This window comes from Petaurus breviceps, unplaced genomic scaffold (genome assembly GCF_028583685.1).
Source record: "Petaurus breviceps papuanus isolate PSGF00001 unplaced genomic scaffold, PetGlider_PUasm1.0 90644, whole genome shotgun sequence".
NCBI classification, from domain to species: domain Eukaryota; kingdom Metazoa; phylum Chordata; class Mammalia; order Diprotodontia; family Petauridae; genus Petaurus; species Petaurus breviceps.
Genome location: NW_027187298.1, coordinates 6162663 through 6187491, shown reverse-complemented (window position 1 = coordinate 6187491; position 24829 = coordinate 6162663). Strand labels below are relative to the sequence as shown.

The 24829-nt window shown below is 39.2% G+C and overlaps 2 pseudogenes; one reads left to right on the top strand and one right to left on the bottom strand.

The window, feature by feature from the left end:
• Window positions 1-21433: 21433 nt before the first annotated feature.
• LOC138143567 (ubiquitin-associated protein 1-like) lies at window positions 21434-22435 on the bottom strand (annotated as a pseudogene).
• Window positions 22436-22500: 65 nt separating this feature from the next.
• On the top strand, window positions 22501-23787 carry LOC138143566 (heat shock cognate 71 kDa protein pseudogene; annotated as a pseudogene).
• The last annotated feature ends 1042 nt before the right edge of the window (window positions 23788-24829 follow it).

Below are 24829 nucleotides of genomic sequence, written 5' to 3'. Positions count from 1 at the left end.
AGAGGCACTCTCTCCCTTCCCTACTACTCCTAACCTCTAACATTCCTTACCCTTTCTCCTTCCTCCTATTGTCCCATTCTAGCCCCTTAGATTAGAAAGACTGTTTAAGGGAGGACGTGGTTTGTAAAGTCTGCTACTTTTTTAAAGCTGAAAATGAAGAGAAGTCACATTTTAAATACTTCTCCAGGTTACTCATACGATTTCTAGCACTCTCAGTAATTTTGTTTACGTTGACTTCAGTAGAAATTAATAATCTAGAAGAGAATTTGGAACTCAAAAGTTTTAAAAACAAATGATAAAAATTGTTTTTACACGTAACTGGGGGGACATAAAATACTAAAGTTTTTAAAAGGGAAAAAAAGAAATGAATAAACTTTGATCATCCTTTTAAAAGAAATAGAGTTGCTGATGGGCCTTGGGCCAGTAAAGGAAGGCCAAAAGAGATGGGGAACGTGGAATGAATACTTAATTGGGGTGGTTTCAATAGAAAGAAAGGGGACCAAAGACAAAATGCATCTACAGGTTTGCCTAAAAGCACTGCTGTTACACCGTGAGAGTACATTTTTTCTCTTTGGATCATTTAACATTTAACAATAATGCAGAATACATTTTTTGCATAATATATTCTAAGATCTTAGCCATCAGAATGTATGACACACCAGTTGTTCTGAAATATCTTTAGGATGTAGCATCCTCACTGAGCTGGCCAGATTGTTGGGGTGGGGGTGGGGTGGGATGAGGATGAGAATAACCCAGATTTCTGAGTTTGTTATGGTTTGCAGAGTGCTTTCCTCAAAATAACCTCCTGACGCAGGCAGCACAATGTTGTTGCTGATGGTATTAGTATTATCCAGACCTATGATTCCACTGGCATAGGGAACTCCTAGTGTAGAAAGAAACTGTTGCACCATGCAGATCAGCAATTTATCTGTAACATCTGGTCTAAGGGAGGTGCTTGGGGCTCTGAGATATTAGATAATTTCCTCAGGATGATGCTAGCAGGATTTGGAACCCAGAATCTCCTCACTTTCAGGCCAACCCTCTATCTACCACAGCACACTTCCCAGAAGTATCCTCAACTCCATTTTGTAGATGACTGAGCTGAGACTAAAAGGACAAAATGACTGAACCATAAGGACAGGGATTTAAACCTAGGTCTTTAGATTCCAAATTTAATGCTACTGTAACATAGACACTTGTTTTCCCCTACTGCTTACTTTCACTTCCCATCTCCCTTTCTTCCCACCTTCCCACACACACCCAGAATGCCTGGGTGTTACCATTTTCATTATAGCTCAGGAAGTTTGACAGCTATCTTGAGTGAGTGAATTCTGGGTGAGAGGCTAAGATAACCTACTACTTGAATAACTGTAGTCTGGGCTTTCTTTATTAACTTCTTTTGTGCTTACACGCTATTGGGAAGGAAATAGACAGGACAGCACGTCTCTGATAAGTAAGCTCTCAGCAGGCTCATTAGAGGTCATCTTGAGAGGTCAGCATGGCCTAGGAGAAAGAACACATATGGTACTTAGATTCAGAAGACTTGGGTTAAAGGGCCAGGATTTCTAGCTTCAAAAAATCCCCATTTTACAGTTGAATAAACTGAGACTCAGAATGTCTGAGTGACTAAGAGGTTCATAAGACTTACAACCTGAAAGAGTCTTAGACAAAACCTAGTTTGACCTCCTTCATTTTGCAGATGAAAATCTTAGAGCCAGAGAGAACAATATTCATTCAGCTTGCAAAAAGTAGACTGGGCTGGTTCTCAGATTCCTTTATTCATTTAATAAACATTTAATTTGAGTAAGGTACTATTAATCTAGTATTTTTTCCATTGTATAGGTTACCTTGACTTGTCAAAGAACACAGGCAGTAATACTTATACTTTCTCCATATGAATATTGGGACACCCAAGTTATAATGCATTTTACATGCCTTGAGATAATAATATGGTATATATACATGTAGGTATAAAATGTGTGTGTTCATATATGTATATATGCAGTATATATACCTTATAAAACCATGTGTGTACATGAACATATATTACACACATACATATGTGTATGTATATTAAAACCACATGTCTATACAATGCACTGCATGCACATACAATGTACACGTGTGTATATATGTGTATGTATGTGTGTGTGGTTTTTATATGCTTTTTTCTTCATTATGCCCAATAAGGTTACTTCCAACTGAAATATCTATGATAAACCCAAGGGAAAAAATAGAATATATCAGCATGGTATATTTTGGCATCATTCTAATATGAAAATGCCACGACAAATTAAACAACTTCTGTTTCTCTCCTCCTATTGGGGGGGGGCACAAGGAGAGGGGAGAAAGGAATCTTAAACATCACATTAAGCTGCAAGGATATTAATTATACAGAGTTCCATATTAAATGCTCTTGCATCTAAGGAGCTCATTTACTTGACAATGTTATTATTATTTGTTATTTACATGGCAGTGCTGATGTAAACACTGTTTTATAAACACACACATAAAGTTTATTGCTCTTATATGAGTGTACCCTATAATTATGCATTTACCTTCTAATAAGCAATGTGAGGAGCACAACTCATTCAAGCAAAAGCATTAGCATATCTCTCTCTGAGTTCCTAAAAATCTCTGGGTGGTGATGGAAGAACATTTTTTTTTCCTGTTAACAGCAAAGAAATCTGAGTAAACAAGAGTCTAAGAAAAATCTATTTCTGGCTTTTAATATATATCCATACACACATACCCGCACACATACATATATTAACAAAAGAGGCAACTCTTTCTGAGAAAGGTTTTTGAATTTTTGCATTAAAGGGGATTTTTTTTAAGGGGGTGGGGTGATATATCTTACTTTTCAGTTTGCTCTTTCCCAGGACAGATCCCTCACTGTAAATTCTGTAGAAGGTACAATGTGTGGGTGTGGAGGCAAACCACACAGAAAGCTCTGTTTGCCATGGTTTGGTCTTAGTAAATACCACATGCCAAGTTTCTTCAGAATGGTTATTTTTAAAAAAAGACCCAATGAGAAAACACAAAATAAGTGATTGAAACTTATATATCTTCTACCTTCTAAAGGAAAGCTCCTCTTGGGTGGGGGTGGGGAGGCTGAAGGGAAAGCATTACACATAGGAGCCCACTGAGGGCACTGGGCATTCGTAAGATGAGGGTAGGGATGGGTGGGGCAAAATGTGGCATCCATTGTTATATTTCAGCTAAGTTTGCCATGATGAATATCCAGTTTTCTGTTCCATGTGATTGACTTGAAATACTTCCTAAGTCATATGCTGGTGGAGAATCTCTAAGGAGAAACAATCTAATCACTGAATTCTGATCAAACACAAGAGGGACTTTGGAACTTCATTTTTGATATCTTCCAGAGGGTTAGATTGTTAAATGACTAGATTCCTTTTTTCTTTTAACATCACATGTCCAGTATACCAGCGCCAGGACAGGAAACTGAATTGCTTCCATTTGAATTATCTTAGGAAGATTATGAAGGTCATCTAGCAAGAAAATATGTCAAACACCGTGATCTTTTCTCAAACTAAACTGCCAAGCATTCAAACTACTGCAGAGTGAAATTCTGATAGGCTGACCATGTTTTCAAATGCCACACATATGCTTGCAAAATAAGACTATTTTATAGAGAACTCACACAGGGAAAGTGATCACATGGTGGTCAGAAAAAGGGATACAAGGTCACTCTCCAAGTCTCTCTTAAGAATTCTGTAATTGATTGTGTGACATGGGATACACTGGCACTGGACCACCCAACAAAGTGTGCCCTCATCAGAGAAGGTGCTGTGTTCTATGAGCAAAGCAGAATTGAAATAGCTCAAAAGGAACTCAAGATGCAGAAATTTAGAGAATCCACCCCAAATGTTCAAAAGGACTATTAAAGCATGACTAGTGGTAAAACATACCAAGCTCATATTGGTCTGGTCAGTCACATTCAGACACACTGAAACTTGATTCTAACATAGTGATGTCATCCCGGTCCTCTTCGAAAATGAAGGACAACAACCACCCAGCCATCCAACCATTTTATGCAGATCAATCACAAATAGGTCTAACTAGGCAGCTAAACACAAAAAGTAAATAATTTATTCCTAGGACAACATCTAGATCTTAGCTGTGATTCTGAACTGGTTGATCTTGGACAAGTTATTTCCCCCAAAGCAGTGTGAAACAGTGAAGAGAGCACTGTATGTGGAGTCAGAAGACCTGGGTTCAAATTTGACCTATATCACTAACTACTTGGGACAGCTAGATGGCACAGTGTATAGAGCACCTGGCCTGGAATCTGGAAGACTTGAGTTCAAATCTAGCCTCAGACACTTACTAGCTGTGTGTCCCTGGCAATTCACTTAACCCTCTTTGCCTCAATTTCCATATCTGTAAAATGAGCTAGAGAAGAAAATGGTAATCCACTCCAGTATGCTTCTCAAGAAAACTGCAAATGGGATCATGAAGAGTTGGAAGTGACTGAAAAACAACTAAAACAGCTCCTTGTATCACTTAGAGTAGGTCACTGAACTTCTCTGGTTTTGTTTCCAATGAGGTTGGATTGGGTGGCCTCTGTGGTCCCTTCCTGTAATAATGTTATAATCTGAATATCCTTTGATTTTTTGCTCAGTGCTTCTGAGATGAAGGCTATCATGTCAAAATTTCCATTCCTGGGACACCTAAGAGAGATACAAAAAAAATCTTATTTGAAACTATCTTTAGCTTTTTTTCTTTTTCTTTCTTTACTTTCTTCCTTTCTCCTCCTCCCTTTCTCCCCGCCCCCCGCTCCCTTTGTCTCTCTCTGTCTCTCTGTCTCTGTCTCTCTGTCTCTGTCTCTCTGTCTCCGTCTCTGTCTCTCTGTCTCTGTCTCTCTGTCTCTGTCTCTCTGTCTCTTTATCTCTATCTCTCTCTTTCTCTTTCTCTCTCTCAGAATGAGATAGTAATTGGGACAATTATCTCCAGACCTAGCAGACAAAGCTCATACAAAAGGACAAACACTAACTTGGGATTCAGCCTGTCCCTCCCATGTCTATGAACCACTCATCCCTTTGTATCCACTGGCCCACTCTATATCTCCATATGATTGCTAATAAACTTTCCTTTTTATTAGACTCCTATTCTCCCTCTGAACATTTTGTTGTTGTTGTTTAGTTATTTCAATCATGTCTGACTCTTTGTGACTCCATCGTGGGGTTTTCTTGGCAGAGATACTAGAGTGCTTTGCCATTTCCTTCTTAGCTTGTTTAATAGATGAGAAACTAAGGAAACCAGAGTTAAGTGACTTGCTCAGTGTCACACAGCTAGCAAGTGTCTGAGGCTAGGTTTGACCTCAGGAAGATGAATCTTTCTGCCTCCAGGCCAGGCACTCCATTCACTATAAAACCCAACTACCCATTCTGGAAACTATTTTGAATATAGTTTGCATTTAATATCCTTTGTCTTCCCTTTCCCACTCCCAAAATAATGACGTTAACTATTTGTTCTATTCCCCACAAAAGACTGTTTGTACTCTGTTTGGTATGTAGTGATTAAAAATGCTTGCTGAGGGGCGGCCAGGTAGCACAGCAAGTAAAAGCACCGGCTCCAGTGTTGGGATGACCTGGATGAAATTCAGGCTCAGATACTCAGAACCACACCCAGAAATAACTGGCCATGTAACCTTGAGTAAACAGTAACCTGGTTACTTAACCCCAATTGCTTAAAAAAAATGCTTGCTGAGCTGAATAGACTGGGATTGAAGCTGCCTCCTTACCCGAAGTTATCTTCTGGAGATTGAGTTCCAAGACATCGTCATAATTGCCTTCTGATTTAAGCCACTAATGGAGTGGAAGTTAAGTAGCTTATGTGGCCAAAGGAAGGAGCTAGAGTAATTGTTGAGAAGAAAAGGGTGGAAATTTAATGAATTCGATTGGAAGTCATAGATTTACTTTTGGAAGAGACATCAACAGTTATCTATGTCAAATCCTTTATTTTTTACACTAGAAACTGCAGCCCTGAGGAATTCAGTAAAGAGCCAATAAATTAGAGGCAGAATTTTGAACCCAGGTCACCTGAATCCCAAGTCAGTTCTCTTTCTTTTGCATGAGCTTTCTCTCATAGGTCTGGGAATAATTGTTGCAATTAGCGTATAATTAAAAAACATAACTAAACTAAAAGATAATCTTAACTAAGATTTTGCTTGCTTCTCCATAAATAGCCAGTTTGACAGTCATGTTAGATGCCTACTCTATGGTAAGTATTGTGGTCAGTACTAGTGATAAAAAGATACATGGGGCGGCTAGGTTGCACAGTGAATAGGGCACTAGCCCTGGAGTCAGGAGGACCTGAGTTCAAATGTAGCCTCAGACACTTAACACTTATTAGCTGTGTGACTTGGGCAAGTCACTTAACCCCAATTGCCTGCCTTTCCCTCTCCAAAAAGCAACAACAAAAACAAAAGACACATTGTAAGTCCTGCTGTGAAATAATTTACACTCTACTGGGTAGTAGTGGAAGGATGTACATACAAATAATTATGAAATAGTGGGGAGTGGGGTAAGCACAATGGAGAAGGGAGAGTCAGGCAAAGCTTGAGGCATTAGAGGAAAGAAAAATAATTTTCTCTGGGGTAGTAGGGGCATGGATTCAGGGAAATCTTCATGAAGGAACTGGAATCTGAGCAATCTGATCAGGGTCCTAGAAGAAAAGGGTTATCAATAGATGCAGATGAGAAGAGAGTCTATTGTAGGAATGGATAAATGAATGGTGAAAAAGGAAGGATGAGGAGGGGGAGGTAGATGGTAAATGGAAAGTAGTGCAGTTTGTATGCAATGGAAAACCCCTGAACAGGAATGTGAAAAATCTAGGCACTTGATTGGAGCCAAGTTATAGAGGGACTTGAATGATTTTTGTAAGCAATGGGGAATTGCTGAAAAATTTTTATCAGAGGCCTAATAGGATAATTTTAGCATATTGGACAAATTATCCAAGGTGCTATGGAGGATGAATTGGATTCAGGGTGAATTAAGTAGGGATACCAGCATTTATTAAGTATAACCTGCAACCCTGCAAGGTAGATGTTATTATTACTCCCATTTTACAGTTGAAAAAACTGAGGCAGGAGTTAAGTGACTTAAGTCACACAATTAGGAATCATCTGTGACTGCATCTGAACTTAGATCTTCCTGATTTCAAGGTTGGCGCGCTATGTATCACACTGCCTCATCCCACCTAACTGCCCCATACTATCTCATTTAACCCTCATAACTACTCTAGGAGGGAGGTGCTATTACAATCCCCATTTTATAGGTAAAGAAACTGAGGCAGACAGATGTTACATGACCTGCCCAGGGTCATACAATTAAAAAGTCTTCCTAACTGTAGGCCCAGGGCTCTCTCCAGTACATTGGACAATCAAGTAAGAGGGAAAAAAAGCTATTCAGAGACTAAGGGAACAGTTCAGGTAAGAAGAAATATAAGACTGAGTTACAGTGGCAGTGAAGTCAAGGAACCAGATGAAAAGAATGTTGCCGAGGTAGCAACAAGATTGGGCAAATAGTAAGATGTGGGAGATGAGGGAGAAAGAAGAGTCAAAGATGGCCCCAGGGCAATGACTCTGGGAAGTTGGAAAGATTTTGAGGCCATGAATGGACATAGAGAAGTTACAAAGAGGGGCCACAGTTAGTGTAAAAGAGAGGAGGAAATCTACTCTGGATACAATCACAGACTATTAAGTAGAGATCTGGAAAACCCCTTAGAAATATTCTTCTTAATCCCTATTGTTTTACGTTTGAGGAAACTGATATACAGAGAGGTTAACTTGGTCACACAGGAAGTGATATCCATAGTGACAAAGTCAGAATTCATACCCACATCCACTGACTCCAAATTCATCACAATTTCTTCTGCACTACCAGGTCTCTCACGTTCACTTTGCAATGCTAGCAGGGTTTCTGTCCAGAAGGCAGTTGGAAAAATAGAAATGACATTCTAGGAAGAGATAAGAAGTAAGAATATAGATTTGGGAGTCATCTACATTACACTGATTGAAGTTACAGGAAAATCTAAAATCAGCAAAGGTGATAGTATAGAAAGGAAAAAGATATTGGTCCTTAGTAACTGTCTTCTATTTTTTCATTCTTCATATTTTGTTTAACTATGTCTTGATCGTTTATAACTTTGCTGGCTTCACCTTGCCCAACTCTAATTTTAAAGGTGTCATTTTCTTCCTTAAGATTCTGGATCTCCTCTTCTAATTGGTTACCTTTCTTTTGTAATCTTCTTGTTTTTCTTGGATTGTTATTTTTTTTAAGTTTTTCCTCCATCTCTGTCATTTGATTTTTAAATTTTTTTTTTAAGTTCTTCTATGAATTCTTTTTGGGTGACCATTTGATGTTACACTTTGGGGTAGAAGAGTGTTTCTTTGCTTCAATATCCTCCTCTGAAGATGAACTCTGGTCTTCTCTATTCCCATAATAACTTTCTAATGATTGGATCCTTTCTCCTTTGCCTCTGCATTTTTTTTTGGTAGTAAGCGCTTAATTTTTGTAATCACCTCTAGCCCTGAGGTATGGGGGATGGTGCCTCTTGCCCCAGATTTCAGCTGGTTCCTCTAGCCTTGAACTTCAACCTCCAACCTCTTATAAGTGCCCACAGCCAGGGACTTTCTGCCCCACTGCTTCTGCACTCACAGGGCATGTGCTGGTTCCTTCTTGCCCTGGCCACTCTTCACAACACAACTAGGTCTGGCATTCTTTGTCAGTAGAGGTTCCCTAAATCTTAGCTGGCTCAATAGCCCAACTCCTCTCACTATCCTGGGGTAAACTTTACTGTGGCTGGCAGAGGCAGTCTCCCAACTCAGCCATTCCCGGGGAGCTTGCATCTTGTTAAAGTGGGCCCTAGCCTGGAGGTATTTATTCTTCATAGTGACCAAAGCTAGCCCCACGATTTTTCTTCCAATTTTCTCCAATTGTCCCAGGGAGAGCCTTGTTGTGCCCCTATTCTTATTTAGTTTAACCTGCACTTTGCTCTCCCTAAGGTGCTATTTTATCTCTTTTGTGGGGAAAATCTTGAGAGTTTGGAATTTTCTCACCTACTTTGCCACCTTCCCGGAATCCTCTCCCTGTCAATTGTCAATGCCAGGAAGGAGAATCTCTACATCAGCAGAGTCCTATGAAATCAGAAAAGACCTAGAGTGGGAAAAAGTAGTGGAGCAGGAGTCAGGGCGCTAGGCTTTAGTCCCTGCTCCTCTTACTAGTCACTTAAATATGGTCAGACTCTTCAAATTGCAGTTTATTTGCTTAAAAATATGGATGTGATATATTCTAGGATGTGCTTCACATATATCTGTGAAGAAAGTGCTTTGTCAACCATAGAATTCCACAGATATGAGTGAGTGATTATTTTTATTATTTTCATTAATACAGTCTTATTCTGCTGCCTCACCATGGAATGGAGGTAACCCTGGATTATTGAATTTTATGTCACTGAAAACTATTCCAGCAGGAGAGGAACCAGAAGATCATCTGAGTGTAAAGATGGAAGAGACCTCAGAGGTCATGTACTCCAACATCTTCATTTTACAGATATGGAAAGAGGTATTCAGAGTTAAAGTGACATAGACACTGAGTGGCAGAGCCTGGATCTAAAATCAGGACTAATGTTGTTATTGTCCAGTCGTGTATAACACTTCATGATGCCACTTGGGATTTTCTTGGCAAAGATACTGGAGCAGTTTGCCATTCCCTTCCAGCTCATTTTACAGATGAGGAAACCGAGGAAGAAAGCATTACATGACTTCCCCAGGGTCACACAGCTAGTAAGTGTCTGCGGCCATATTTGAACTCAGGAAGATGAATCTTCCAACTCCAGGCCCAGAACTCTATCCACTTCACCACCAAGCTGCCATCAGGATCCATGGGTACAGATTCAGTCCTCTTTCCATTGTACTACACAGCCCATCTTGTATTATATGAATTATTTTTTTTTATTTATCTCAGACCCTGCACAAAGTAGGTACCTAAAATGTTGGTAGACAACATTGTTGTTATTTTTTTTTTATTTCCCTTCTCCTTCTATTACAAAAAAGAACAAAATCTAGTCCCAGATTTCTGCTTTGTCTCATCAGTGAGGATTTTTTGGCTGGCTCTGTCTTTTGTCTAGGGAAGGAGGGCGCATGACCTCTGTGTTATTCAGGCTCTATGGAGCCCATTGCGCTGAGTTAGTTGGGAAACTTTACTTCCAGGTGCATGCCCTCTTGGATGCATGCCCCCAGGCCAAGACATTGGCAGGCTCTAACTGTTGGTTGTCTGTTGCAGTGGCTTTGGGAGAGAAGGATTGCCTGGAGGACTCTGTGGGAAGTCTTCTCCCTGGCACTTAAGTGGCTTATTGCATCACCCTCCAAGGCTTAGAAGAGAAGGCTGAAGCTGACAGTAGCAATGGAAAACAAGATTGCATTTGAGTTCAAATCCCAGCTCTAGTACTTAGGCTGGTATGGTTCTGTATTCTTTAAAAGAATCAGAGAATTTCGAAATGGAAAGTCTTATCTAATATAATCCTTTTCCTTTTACAGATGAGAAAATTGAGGCCCAGCTAGGGGTGGTGACTAATCCAAGGTCACAGGGTTATAAAATGACAGCCAGTTTGGAACCTCTCCAGCTCTATTCCTCTGTTTCTGGGGTCCAGAGACCAGTAAATAAACTATTATTTGACCCAGTGACAGACTGGGTTTTTCACTGCTGTAGCTCTCTTTCTGAATGGTTTAAACATAGACCACCAAATGGCTGCATCAGAGAAACTCTGAGCAAAGAAATTCCTTTGAATTTTCCCAATAAGATCACTTTGCCCATCACAAGTTCTGAATGGCTTTTCATTCCCATAAGTCACAGTTATGGTGTAATAAAATGTCTGAGTCAACTTTCCTGCCTTACTTAGCAAGTGCAGCCTAGTGGGCATAATTGAATTTTGGTTTAATGATTCAGGATCTTATGGGGCCTCAGGGTCATTTGGCACATCAATTTTCATTGTCCAGAACTGCACATCAAGACCTAGATGGGGAAGGTGATCAAACTGAGTCTCTACTGACTCCAACCATGCAATAATATCTCCCTAGATTAGAATTCAGTCACCAGGCTTTCTCCAGTAATCTGAAGATATGTAAATACAAAGAAGGAAGTACAAACAAAGCCTGAGCTTGGAAAACAGAGGTCAGAAGTCCATGAGCAGAGACCCATGCATTGTACTGCAAGGAGAGCCCCTCAGGTCCACACTTGGGCCTGTTCACGCTTGACTTATGGAAATTCCTATTGAGATAGGCAGGCCTATCAAGATTCCAAGTCCATAGGATATTCTAAATACACATTAGGAGGCAGAGGTTGTTGCCAAAGGCCAGCTCACCAACACCTGCACAGCTAAATAGTTGGCAGTCTGACAGCTTGGGAAGACATAGAAAAAACTATAAAGACTCTACATAAGAACTCAAAATTCACAGCCATCTAAGATCATTCAGTGTAGGGGCAAATATTTTAACCTTATCCAATAAATCTTGAGAGGATTTCAATATTCCAGTCTAGTCTAACGATTGTTGTTGGTAATTATATTCATTATAAGTACTATAACAGTACTAACAATTACTCATATTTCTATAGTATTTTAAGTTTGAAAGAGCATGCTTAATGGAGAGTGTGGGAAGAAAGGTAGAAAATAAATGTTTACTAGGTGTTTGCTATGTGCTGGACACAATGCTAAGTACTTTAAAAATATCATATCATTTGATCCTCACTATCATATTGGGAGGTAAGAGCTATTATTATTCCTATTTTATAGCTGAATAGACTGAGGAAGACAGAGGTAAGTGACTTGCCCAGGGTCACTTAGCTAGGAAGTATCTGAGGTCAGACTTGAAACCGTGTCTTCCTCACTGCAAAGCAACGGCTCTCTCCATTGTACCACCTAGCTACCACAGGAGTGAACCACAGCTAGACTGAAACCAAACCGAATATTTGCACATGCAAATAACCCATCAGGAAGGAAGGGCAAATTTGAGTAGTTCATAATAAGCTGATGAGGACAGTAGTGAAGGTGTGATCAGCCTCATTTTATATAAAACAAGGCACTGAGACTCAGTGGCTAGGTGGTAGGTACAGTGTGTAGAGTACTGAGCCTGGAGTCAGGAAGATTCATCTTCCTGAATTAAAATCTGGCCTCAGATGCTTACTAGCTGTGTGACCCTGGGCAAGTCACTTAACTCTGTATGCCTCAGTTTCCTCATCTGTAAAATGAGCTAGAGAAGGAAATAGCAAACCACTCCAGTGTCTTTGCCAAGAAAACCCCCAAAAAGGGTTGTGAAGAGTCACATATGACGAAAACAACTGAATGACAACAACACTGAGACTCAGGTGAAATGGCTTGCCTGTATTTCCATAGCTCAAAAGAACTAAATTGAGTGAAATTATATTTAGCATTCTATGATTAAGAGGTTTTCCATACATCTCAGAAAGCTTTCTTTCTCAAAATGGATCATAACACAGATTTAGAGTTAGAAGGAAGCTCAGAGACCATCTAATCCAACTCCCTCGTTTTACAGATGAGAAGACTGAGCCCAAAGGGAGGATGTGGGGAGCTCAAGGTCGTGTTGGGTCTATAGTATGTGCCAGAGCTTTGATATGAACTCAGATTTTCTGATCTCAAATCTAATTTTGTTTTAATTGTAATATACTGCTTCTTCTATTTGAAATCATCTGATATATTGGTTCCCCTAAGATAACTATCTGATAATGCAAATAACTATCCCCCTCTAATAAAAAGGCTACCCCAGAATAAATTATTTCCCAAGGGATCCAGATAGCTAAAATTTTCTAAAACATTTTAGGTTTTTGTTTGAATAAATATGTATTATCTGCTTAGATTTATTCATTTACTTCATTTTGCAAAGTATAAACACAGAAGGAAAATCCATTTAACTCTTTTTACCGGTTCACTGATGTTTTACCCTGCAGTCAGATAAATATTAGAGAACGTTATTCTTATGCGTCTTCTGGCCAGACTCAAGCTGAAGTTTTTTCAGTCTTTCAGTTCTTATTGCCACATTTTTGGAAGGACAGTAAGAAGCTCACAAATTTCCAGAGGAGAGAATCCAGGATGGTCAGGGACTGGAATCCACACCATTTTAGGATTAATCAGAGGACTGGATACATTTAACCTAAAAGAGAGAAGACTTACAGTGGGGGAAGTTATCTTCAAATATCTAAAGAATTATCACATGGAAGAGAGATTTGATTTTTTTTTCTGCTTGATTTCATAAGGTTGAATTAAGAGAAATGGGTTGAGAGAAGATGGCACAGTATCTTCTAAGATCTAGAGAGGCAGATTTTGGCATAAGGAGAGGGAAGGAAATGCCCTAACAATCAGAATTGTACAAAATTGAAATGGCCTGCTTCTATACGTAGCAGGTTCCCCATCACTGGGAAGTCTTCAAGGGAAGATGAGATGGCCACTAGTCGTGGATAGATACCTTGTCACTTATAGAGGAGATTCCTATTCTGGTAGGTTTGATATTAGATGTTCTCTGAAATATTTTTTCCAACATGGATTATCTGGACAAGGAGCATTTTGAAATGGACCATCTTGAAAGAGGACAAGAACACAGAGCTATACTTCCTGTCTTGGCATGAGCAGTGAGAGGCTTGAATAAGAAATAGATGAACCAAGAGAATAGCCCACCATTGCTGAAGTCAGCACTTGCCTTATAGGCCATAGCAATAACCACATCATGCAAGTGTCCAGAGACCTGGGTTGTCAAACCCCAGAAGATGTATCAACAAACAATGGCATAGAAACATTGCTAAAAATGCTAATGGGGGAAAAAAAGGAAGCCAGCTGCTTGACCACATCATAATTACAAAAACCTTGTGCATTCAATACTTCCATTCAGACTCGTTGGTGAAATTATATCTCATGTGGGAATTGAGAATTATTCGTATTGTAAAACTCTCCTTTGTTTATCATCGCCTATTGAGAAACTTCTCTCACTTTCGACAAACCAATAAATCCCATTGATGCTGCTGAACCACGATTAGCTGTGCTGAAAGGTTTGGCAGGAGGAGAAGTCACACTACCTCCTCTCTAGTCTGGTCCACACCTCCCCTTTCTGATTATGTTAAAGCTTCCTTTGTTCAGTGGAACACTCAGCACCATGAGGTATCTGCATAAACAAGAGCAAAGTTGTATTGGATGAACTTTCTGATGATGCAGGCTCTCAGAGTACATGGATTCCAAGCTATGGCCCTGACTTAGCATCCCTCTCTCCATGAGTGTAGGCATTTGGGTTCTTGTGGTAGGGGTGAGTTGGGATATATGTTATAGGGACTAGACCTGGTACTCAGACAGGAATTGAATTGAAGTCTTTGCTCCATCACGTAACTAGCCTTTAGATTTATCTGAAGCAAATGACAAACTTTCTGCACCTGATGTGACTGAGGAAACTGATGTGAAGAAAGATTAAGTTATTGGCATTTATTGAGCAATTTACTCTGCCTGAGTCCCTGAGCTAACACTGGAGATGAAAAATAAACAAAAAACAATGCATTCTTTTAAGAAGCCTACATTCTAATTGAGGAGGCAACATGTAAAGAAATAGGTACATACAAAATTAATACAGATTAGACAAAAGGGGACTGTGGTAGGGGGAAGGCAGGGAAGGGAGACCAGAAAAGGATTTCTGCAGAAGTTAGAATTTGAGCTGAATCTTGACACAAGACAGGGAAACTAAGAGACAGAGGTAACAAGTATATTCTAAGCATGGGGCATAGCCAGTACAAATGTACAGAAATGGGAAATGAAATGTCAAAAGTGAGGAAAAGCAAGTAGACAAGTATTCAATTTAATTCTACAAACACTTATCAAGCACTTACTATGTACTACACACTGTACTAAGTGATAGCAATACAAATAAGAAAGAGACAGTCCCTACCCTCAAGGAGCTTACAATCTAATGGGGAAGACAATACAGAAAAGGAAGCTGAAAAGGGAGGAGGGGGTCAGCGGATACCCAGCTAGGGGGCATGATTCTTAGAATCTTTGTTTTTATTTTATTTTATATTTTTATATTAGACCTTACAGATAATAAATATCAACTGGAGTTCAAAGAGTAGATGTGAACAGATGTAGAACCACACTTGTGATACTGTGTGACCCTAGGTAAGTCATTAACTTTCCTGAGGACTGCTTTCCCAGTTGTAAAATGGAAAGGTTGTACTAGATAGCCTCTGTGATCCTATATAGAAGCATCAGAGAGGTTTTTATAAAGCAGGTGCTATTGGAGACAGGCTTTAGAAGACAGGTATGATTTTAACCAGTAGAAATGTCATGCAAACATTTTAGGAGAAGTAGAAACAAGGACTAGAGGTGGAGGAATGAAACCACAGAGTCTAAAGCCTCAATACAAGCCCAACACATTTCTAGTGTTCAAAGTAAATTTTTAAAATTGAATTGAGTACCTCAGTCCTCAAAAAGATCATGGTGAATTCCACTCAGCTAAACATCTGTCTTCTTGGCTTCAGTGTAAAACCCAAAGAAAACCTTGTAGGTAGTAATACCTATGGTAGTGGTTTGGGCTGAAACATAAAACCAAGACTAAGATGTGGGCGATATGGCCACTGTGAAAGTTTTTAAACAAAATAATGACAAAACTAAGGTAATGGAATGACTACTTCTTTGACTTGCAAGATGCATTGTATGTGTGTCCTGAACTTCTACTGTAATTTACTATTTGCTTCTCTTTTTTTCTGCTATTAACATTTTTTTATGAAAATGAACAAATAACACATGTTATTCTATTCTTGCCCCTTCCCTATAGCCCACTCTGATCCCATACAGCTACAAATATTCTCTCCCTCCTCAAGGTTTTCATTGTACTAAGGTCATCTTTGATGAACTTAATGGTATTTTGTCTGTTTACATAGTTGTGTTATTTGTTGGCCTGGGTTATCTCCCCTATTGACCTGTAGGTTTAGAGGTAGTGAAATGTCATGGAAAGAATGCTGAAAATAATGTTGGGCGAGTTCAAATTGTTTGCCTTCTCGGGGTCTCAGTTTCTTTATCTATAGATGGGCTTAAGGATGAACTACCTATGTTACAGGGCTTCCCTGGAGGTCAAAGAAGATTTATATGAAAGGAGTTTGGGACCTTCCATCAGTATTTAAATATGAATTTTTATTGGAGACGGGAATTGTGCTTTATTTGAGCAACACACATTTATTAAGGAACTATAATGTGCTAGGGATCCAAAGGTATTAGACTAAGCTTAAACTCAATTAGGATAGATGCATGTAGACATTTACCTTTGTATCCGCTCCTCTTAAACTTCCCTGTTGAGAACAATGCCTTTTCACCGCTAAATTTTGTTGTTTAGTCATTTTAATCTTCTCTGATTCTTTGTGACCCCATTTTTTGGCAAAGATGCTAGAATGATTTCCCATTTCCTTCAAACAGGATTAAGTGACTTGCCCAGAGTCACACAGCTAGTCAGTATGTCTGAGGCCAGATATGAATTCATAAAGATGAGTTTTCATAAGTTTCATGAGTTTTCCTGACTCTAGGCCCAACATTCTCTCTGCTGTGCCACCTAGATGACCCATGTTTGTGGAATTGAAGGACTGTGGGCTAAGAAAATTCTTATGAACTGAAGGTTTGGATAAAACACTGGTGATTTTGTTACCTACTCTTTATTTCTTTGGGTTTAAAAAGAAATATTTCATACAATCTTGGAATGTTGTCAATGTCTTTGCCACTGGGCACCAAGCCTTCACAATCCAGGAAACAGATTTTAAAGATGAGTTGTCTTCTCTGAATGTTGGGTAATATACAAACAGTGTCATTTTCAGTTGGTACAGGTCAAGTCACTGTAAATAAAGTTGACAAAGTGCTGAAAGGAGGGAGAATCTTGGAAGCTTTTCTGAATAGCAATAAATTCACCCCTTAATTCATCAAATCCTCATCAGTCACTCTCAAATCTGCTTTGTCAATGACCACTAAAATGGATGTTTACCTTTTATTTGCCTGATTCCTCTTCAACAGTCTTGAGAAGTAAAAGGTAAAATAAACAACAGATAGCTCTTGAGAAAGACAGCGAAATATCATCTCCCGTCACTCAGACTGATTTATTAGATTGATCAGCGGGAGAAACAAAAAATAAACAAACAAATACACAGAACAACCCCAGTTCCTCTCCCTGATTGTCTATTCAATAATGTCAGAAAGGAAGATATTATCTCAGGTGCCATGGACATAGCATGTCACCAGACACTAAGCGGGGTGGTATAGTCTAAAAAGTACTGAACTTGGGAACAAAAAGACTTGAATTGGAGAATGGGTTTCTTCACCACTGAAAACTAGCTATGTGTCTTTGGCCAAGTTCCTTTGATTGTTTTGAGCCTCAGTTTCCTTATCTGAAAAAACAGGGTTATTGATACTTCTATTAGTTATCACACAAGGTTTTGTTGCTGTTGCTTCTGCATCTGCTGTTTTGTTTTGTTTTCAGAAGGGGAAAGAAAAATGCTTTGTAAACAATAAAGTATTATACAAGTATAGGCTACCATAATGAACTCTAGTTTCTTTTCTTCAGGGACACCCAAGTCAATGATTTAAGATGATACTAGATGAATTAAGAGTAGGGGAGACACATATCTAGCAACTCTGATGGTGCTGCTTTGAAAAGAGGTAATAAAGCGCTGCTAATAGGAAGAAATAGTTGTTGAGACATGAATATACAGGCGAGAGTAAAAAATCTAAGACAGCAAGCAGTAGTAAAACTCAAGGTCTCAAATGTCCATGTAGATCATATAAGTTCTGGAAATCCTTAGACTAATTCCTACTCTCACAGAAAAGTCTCAGGTTCTGGCGCAAGTCTCTGTTTCCCCCTCAGAGAACTAGAGATACTCCTGAGGAGATGGAATATAATTCTTTATTATTTCTAGAAATTATCATTTGAGAATAAAGTCATTCAGCCTTCAGAAGCTTCTAGAAAGAGGTATTCTCACTAAGGTGATAGAGTAAAAGTAGTTGTTATAAAACATCCTACCAAAAATGTGATACAAGTTCCTAGAGATTCCAAGGGAAAGTGGGCTCAAACAGGAAGCGTACATGTTACAAGGAGTAACTAAGGGCTCTTATTTTTTTCAAGTTCTTTCTTCTGATTTACAGGACACTTATTAAAGTTCCCCTTAAGCATGAGAAATTTGGGCCTTGTCTGTCCTTGGCACCAAAACATGCTGCTGTCAGCTGTTGCTGGCCTGTAGTGTAATACTAGGATGCTGATGAGAAAAAGGAAAGTCTAAAATTCTCTGGACCTTCAGAAAAGTTTGCAAGTCCCTCCTTCAGCCAAAGGGATGAGGGCTGTGGGGAAAGACCTATGCCAAGGCTGGAACTGAGACCTCTTCTCTCTCTCTTCCCAGGGTCTTTCTCAGGAGTTTGGAGAATGATTTCTCACTTGACTCAATACTCCCTAGAATTCCCTGATTCTAACTCAGTACTTTTATACAGAACCCAGAATGTGGCAAAATTCCTCATTCTATCGGTATATACTTGTCTGGTAGTCATTTTATTTTCTCAAGTGTCTTTCAAAGACTTTTCACACTTAGTATAAGACCTATGAGATAGAACTTTTTATATCTTCTGTTTTTATCATACGGGAGTATCTCTTGTGTAATGGAAGGGAAGAAAAATTAATATGTAGCACCTAGGTGCCAGGCAATGGGCCAAGCTCTTTAAAAATATACTCTCATTTGATCTTCACAACAACACTGCAAGGTAGCTGATGTCATAATCTTCATTTTACAATCAAGGAAACTAAGGTAGACAAAGGTTAAGTGACTTACCCTGGGTCATATAGAAGTATATGAAACCAGAAATAAACTCATGTCTACCTGACTCCAGGTCCAGTGCTCTATCCACTACATACCACTTACCTGCCTAACGTAGTCCCCCTTTTCTCCTCTGATACTGCAACCATCCTGATACAGATCCCCAACACCTCACACCTGGATTATTGCAATAGCCTATTGATTGGTTTCCCTGTATCTCTGCTTCCCACTCCAAACCATCTTCCCTTCCACTATCAAAAAAATCTTCCTATAGTTCTGACTACATCATCTAACTATTCGATGAATTCCAGTCACTTTCTATTACCTCCAGGTCCAAATTAAAAATCTTTTGTTTGACTTTTAAAGCCCTTCATAACCTAGCCCTCTTCTTCCTTTGCAGGCTCCTTACACATTACTTCCCTCCATGTCCTCCAATAATCCAATGATACTGAACTCTACCCAACACTCCATTTTCAGACTTTGAACATTTTCACTGGCTGTCCTCCATGCCTGGATTTCTCTGCAATTCCTGGCTTCTCTGGTTTCTTTCAAACATCAGCAAAATTCTCACCTTCTGTAAGAAGTATAAATTTCCCCCATTTATCCTGTCTAGACCTTATTTATACCCACATGATAATTTGCATACTGTTTTCCCATTAGACTGGAAACTCTATGAGAGAAGGAATTTTTTGTTTCTTTGTTTTAGTTTTGCATCTCCAGTCTTTGGTATGGTATCTGTCATATAGTAGGAGCTTAATAAAGTCAAACATAATCATTGATATTAAGGAATGTGTGAGAGAAAGTGATTTTGACTTGTTTGAGAGAAGTAGCTTAGAAATGAAGAGTTCGTTTTTGTTGTAAGGAAATTTAATGTTGCCTTAACTTTATGTCCTTGTAGACCTAAGTTTAATGCCAAGTCAACATTTAATTGATATCTGATTAACAACCTATTGAAGGGGAGACTAGGTGGCACAGTGAATAGAGCACTGGCCCTGGAGTCATGAGGACCTGAGTTCAAGTCTGGCCTCAGACACTTAACACAAAAACTAGCCGTGTGACCATGGGCAAGTCACTAAACCCCAATTGCCCTCCAAAAAAAAAAGCAAAAAAAAAACCCCAAAAAACAAAACAATCTATTTTTTCCCTGTGTTTACTTTTGGATTATTGCTTAGGGCAGACAGAATTCATTCTGCCTCGTTGTATCTTTGTTTAATGTTACAGAATCTCTTTTTGATCTACTCTTTACTAAGCAGAGAACACCTCCAAAAGGGTCTATTGCAATGAAGGAACGTTCTATTTTTTGTGAAATCAACTGTGAGAAGTATACAGAGATAACAAAGTGTATGTTCAGTGTCAACCAGAGGTAAGTGCCTCTACCATTAATATGATAATCTGGGAGGAAAGGAATGTGTTTTTATTCCACATTGACCTTATTTGACTATTGTCACCTTCTCATATTGTTTATTTCAAGCTGGAAGGAAGTCAAGGTATACACACTGTTTATTACAGAGTACATTGATCTAATGTTAAATCTACAAACAAAAAATTCAAGCTCAGAGTAAAAAAAAACAAAATAAAACAAAAACCCACAACAAAAGTTATTTTAATTTCACTGAAGCAGGGCAGAGGATCAGAAGTGTTCCTAAATGAAGAGACAGGGAGTTAGACTAAGTTTACAATACATAACCTCTTTCTGTGTAGTCAGAGTCCAGCTGGTGCTAGAATTGCCCAACTAATGTCATGGCATAACTTTGTCCTTTGTACTATATCTCTGTTAGATTACCTTTACTCCTCTCTTGTCATCAGCCCCATTGTAAGTACTTGCAAAGATCTTGTTTCACAGTGAATATTAAAATGTCATTTGAACAGTTTCCTAGAACTGGGAACTTCAAGCCTGGGGGAGGTGGTCAAGGGCTAGATTTAGTTGCCCTCCTCCATTGTGATCTAGGATTTAACCATGACTTGAGTGTGATAAGTACAATGACGCCTACCAGAAGGGGAAGGATGCACAGTCCAAACTCAGTGACATTCTTTATGCCTTATACCAGTTTAGCAACCATTGTTACACTAAGTTAGATTCTAACATGGATTTCATTTGTAAGATTAAAATAAAAGTAAAAATCAAGCATGTGCTCTAAACACCCTTTCTTATTTCACTAGATATGAATCCCAGTTCAGCTGGGCTAACAGTGAGGCATGTCTTGGACAAACATGACAGGCAAAACAACACTAACAACCTCAAATAGTCTCTTCCCTCTAGAACACTCCTATATCTCCTACTCAGTGGCAAGAGTGAGAATACGCCAAGAGTGTTTGGTTGTGAGTATATGTACACTTCCCCAGAAATACCAGGGCCAAGATGGGAAAGGCACTCGCTAAAATACAAATACAATTAAGTAGAGGAGTACAATTGGGGGAAGTTTTAGAGTTCCTAACTACAAATTACACTTTTTATACCTTTCTCCACCTCCGATGACTCCATAAAGTACAGAAATGCCTACAGAAGTATCATCCCCAACAGCAGCAACAGCAACAAACCCAAAACAACATCCTCTTTTCTTGCTAAGGAGAATGTGAAGCCACTAAAAGGACAGGTGATCTCTAGGGACTGATGGAAATACTTGGGGCTTCCTAAAGGGAGAGATGCTCCAGTGGAAGCTTGGAGGTAAGCAGGGGCCATGTTCTCTGCTTGCTTCTTCCCAAGCCATGATGTCTTCTAATGAATTGTCCTGGTTATTTGTTGTGTAATAAGAAAACTTCCTTTATGTCTTTCAATTCAAAGCCCATTTTCTTAAATTGCTCATTAACTGAAGAAATTCTGCTGTCTTTTCCTCTGAACACTGGTAAATTTCCAAAGCTCCTTCTGCCATCATGGGATCAAGGCCCTTTTCAAAGAGCTATGCATGTGAGAACATATAATTAAGAACCTGTTCTGTCCTTTCTTCTTTGTAGTTTTCAAGACACAATCATATAAGTGTCCATATGTCCACTGTCTCCACACAGTGCCACCCACTGGCAGACAGTGCTTACAAGTCTGAATAGACCAGTGTACCTTAACCCTGGGACCAGATGGGGATGTTGGGCACTAGCAATGTCCTGACATTGTGAGTCATGATCATCAGTACAGTATTTGGGGGTGATAACTCTTCTGGACACACTGACAAAACATTTAAGAAAGGCAGAAGTCATGAGAAGGGTAGTGCTGGTTGCCTCCTTGCCAAATTAAAGCTGCAACTTTCCCCCTAAGGTGTCTATTACTAACATTGTTCTGGGAGCAGGGCTGTAAGGAATTCAGAGGAGTGTCATTGTGCAGGCAGCTAGTTATGTGAAAAATATTTATAAGATTTGCTGTTTTCTTGCTGTCTAGTTTGGGGAAGGAAAGAAACTTGATACTACTCACAGCAGTGATAGGACAGAGGGAGACTTTGGAAGAAAGTGATATATTTTCACAGTTACCTAAATGTGATAGAGCCATTTGGTGTGTGATGGAGCTCCAAATCCAGGGACGCCAAGACTTCCTGGTCCTGTGACACAGACCAAGAGCCCTCTTTGGGCAAATTATTGTCTAAGACCTATGCCACAATAAAAAAAAAATGTTTGGGGTGAGAAAATTATTGTTCTCTAAGTTGGAGTCAATGGAGTTAATGAGATGTGGCTTCTTGATCTGGCAGTGTGTCTGAGAAACCCATTTTGCTACCACCCTTGACTTCTGCTTCTTCAGCCTTGCTTTCAAATTCCCATTGAACTTCCTGGATTTTGTTTTAATGTCTTCTACATACTCTATTAGTTTTTGTTTTTCATTCATTCATTTGGTTGTTATTGCTGTTGTTTTTCCCCCAGAAAATTCCTATTGTATTTCCCTAATAGCTTGTAAACAATCCAGGAAATTCAAGGAGAATTCAATGGACAGATTAATGTGAACTGGTGTTTTGAATTTGTCTCTATCTTAAATGGGGCATCATCAAGGTAACTAAAAGTCCCTGAAAATCTGAACCCAACTTCTAGGACTTTGTTTAGAATTTGAGCACCTCTGTGGCCAGTGAGACTGGAAAGGTATTGGTACCAGCCAGTAGTCATCAAGGCTGGGTCCCCATTGCATTTACAGTAGCACTTAGATGGAATGAGACATGAAGGCACTGACTCTGCCTTCTTATTTACTGCTTTTGGATGTCATTCCTCTTTCCCTTGTTTTTGAAACTGCTGGCAGAGTTTGAAGTGTTATAGTCAAATGTGATACCACTATCCCTACCAACCCGACATAGACCTTCACCACTTGCTCTCACAACCAGCCTGATGTGCTGGTTGGTATTTAGCTTTAAGAGAGTCAGAAAACAATGACAAAAGATGACAAAGCTATTGGCAAGTTTGAGCTCATAGGAATCCTCCCGGCCTCAAGGGGACTTCCTCAAATTGAAGTAACATTTGACACTACTGCAAATGACATCTTCAGGGTGACTGCTGTGGATCACAGAGCAGTCAAGGAGAATAATATTACCATCAACAAGGATAAATGTCATCGGAGCAAAGGAGACATTGATTGCATTGTCCAGGAAACTGAGAAATGTGAGACTGAAGATGAGAAGCAGAGAGAGTCTTCTAAGATTCCAAGCAGAGGTATCTTCCAAGAACACACCTTAATCTCATGGTTTCAACATGAAAGCTGTAGTAAAGTATAAGAAATTCCAAGGCAAAATTGGTGATGAAGACAAACAGAAGATCCTTGACAAATGATGAAATAATCAACTGACTGGATAAGAACCAGAATGCTGAGGAAGAAGAATATGAGCTTCAGCAGAAATAACTGGAGAAGGTCCACAACTCCATCACTACTAAGCTGTACCAGAGTACAAGGGTCATACTAGAAGACGTGCCTGATGGGTTCCCAGGGGATAGAGTTTCTTCTATCTGGAGTTTCTTCTTCTGGACCCACCATTAAAGAAGTTGAACTAAAAACACAGCTTTCTGAAAATTGAAGGACTCAAATTTTATCCAAGACAGTGTCAGCTTACAAGTAACATTTAAGTTACTCTTTAAATCTATGCATTCTGAATAGAATGCATTCAGAGGGAAACAGGTCAACAACATTGCACTGTGCTATGTAGCTTCCTTTGGGAAGTGGTGTATACAGCCAAGATTTAGTAGATTCTTTAAATACAAATGAAGCTTTCACAGGATCTTATAATTCCATCCTTTTAGGTTATCACATTTTTTTGAAGGGCAGGAATATTTGTTCTGTTTTACAAACTCTATCGAGAAGTATTTTATTTTTGCTTTTTGGAGGAGGAAAGGCAGGGCAATTGTGGTTAAGTGACTTGCCCAAGGTCACATAGCTAGTAAGTGTTAAGTGTCTAATGCTGGATTTGAACTCAGGTGCTCCTCTATTCCAGGGCTGATGCTCTATTCACTGTGCTACCTAGCCACCCCTGTTTTGTTTTTTGTTTTGTTTTGTTTTGCTTTTGCTTTCAGTTAAGAATTCATTGGTATAGGTGCTTTCCAGTGAGCAAATTCTCTCTACCAAAAAAAGTTGGTGCCTTCTCTGTAGCTCAGGGAGCTACCTGGGGGGCTGAGACATTAAGTAAAGATCACATATCCAGTATGTTTCAAAGATAGGACTTGAACCCATATCTTCATGACTCTGAATTGGGTTCTCTATTCATTATGCTATGTATCTTTCACTGTATAGACAAGGATTTAAAAGAGGCCAAACGTCAAAATTTCTCATGTTACAAATGATGAAGTATAAGGTTTAAAGAGGTATAGTGTAATAGATAAGAGATTTTCTTTCTAATGTACAGATTAGATTATGATACACCTTTGATCAAAAATTGACAGTGATCATTTATTGTCTACTGGACGATAGATATAATAGCAAGAGTGCTAGACTTTGAATTAGGAGAGATCTGGGTTCAAGTTGGCTTATCTGATAAATGTGGTTATAATACTATAGGTACCTCACAAGGTTGCTATGGGAATCAACT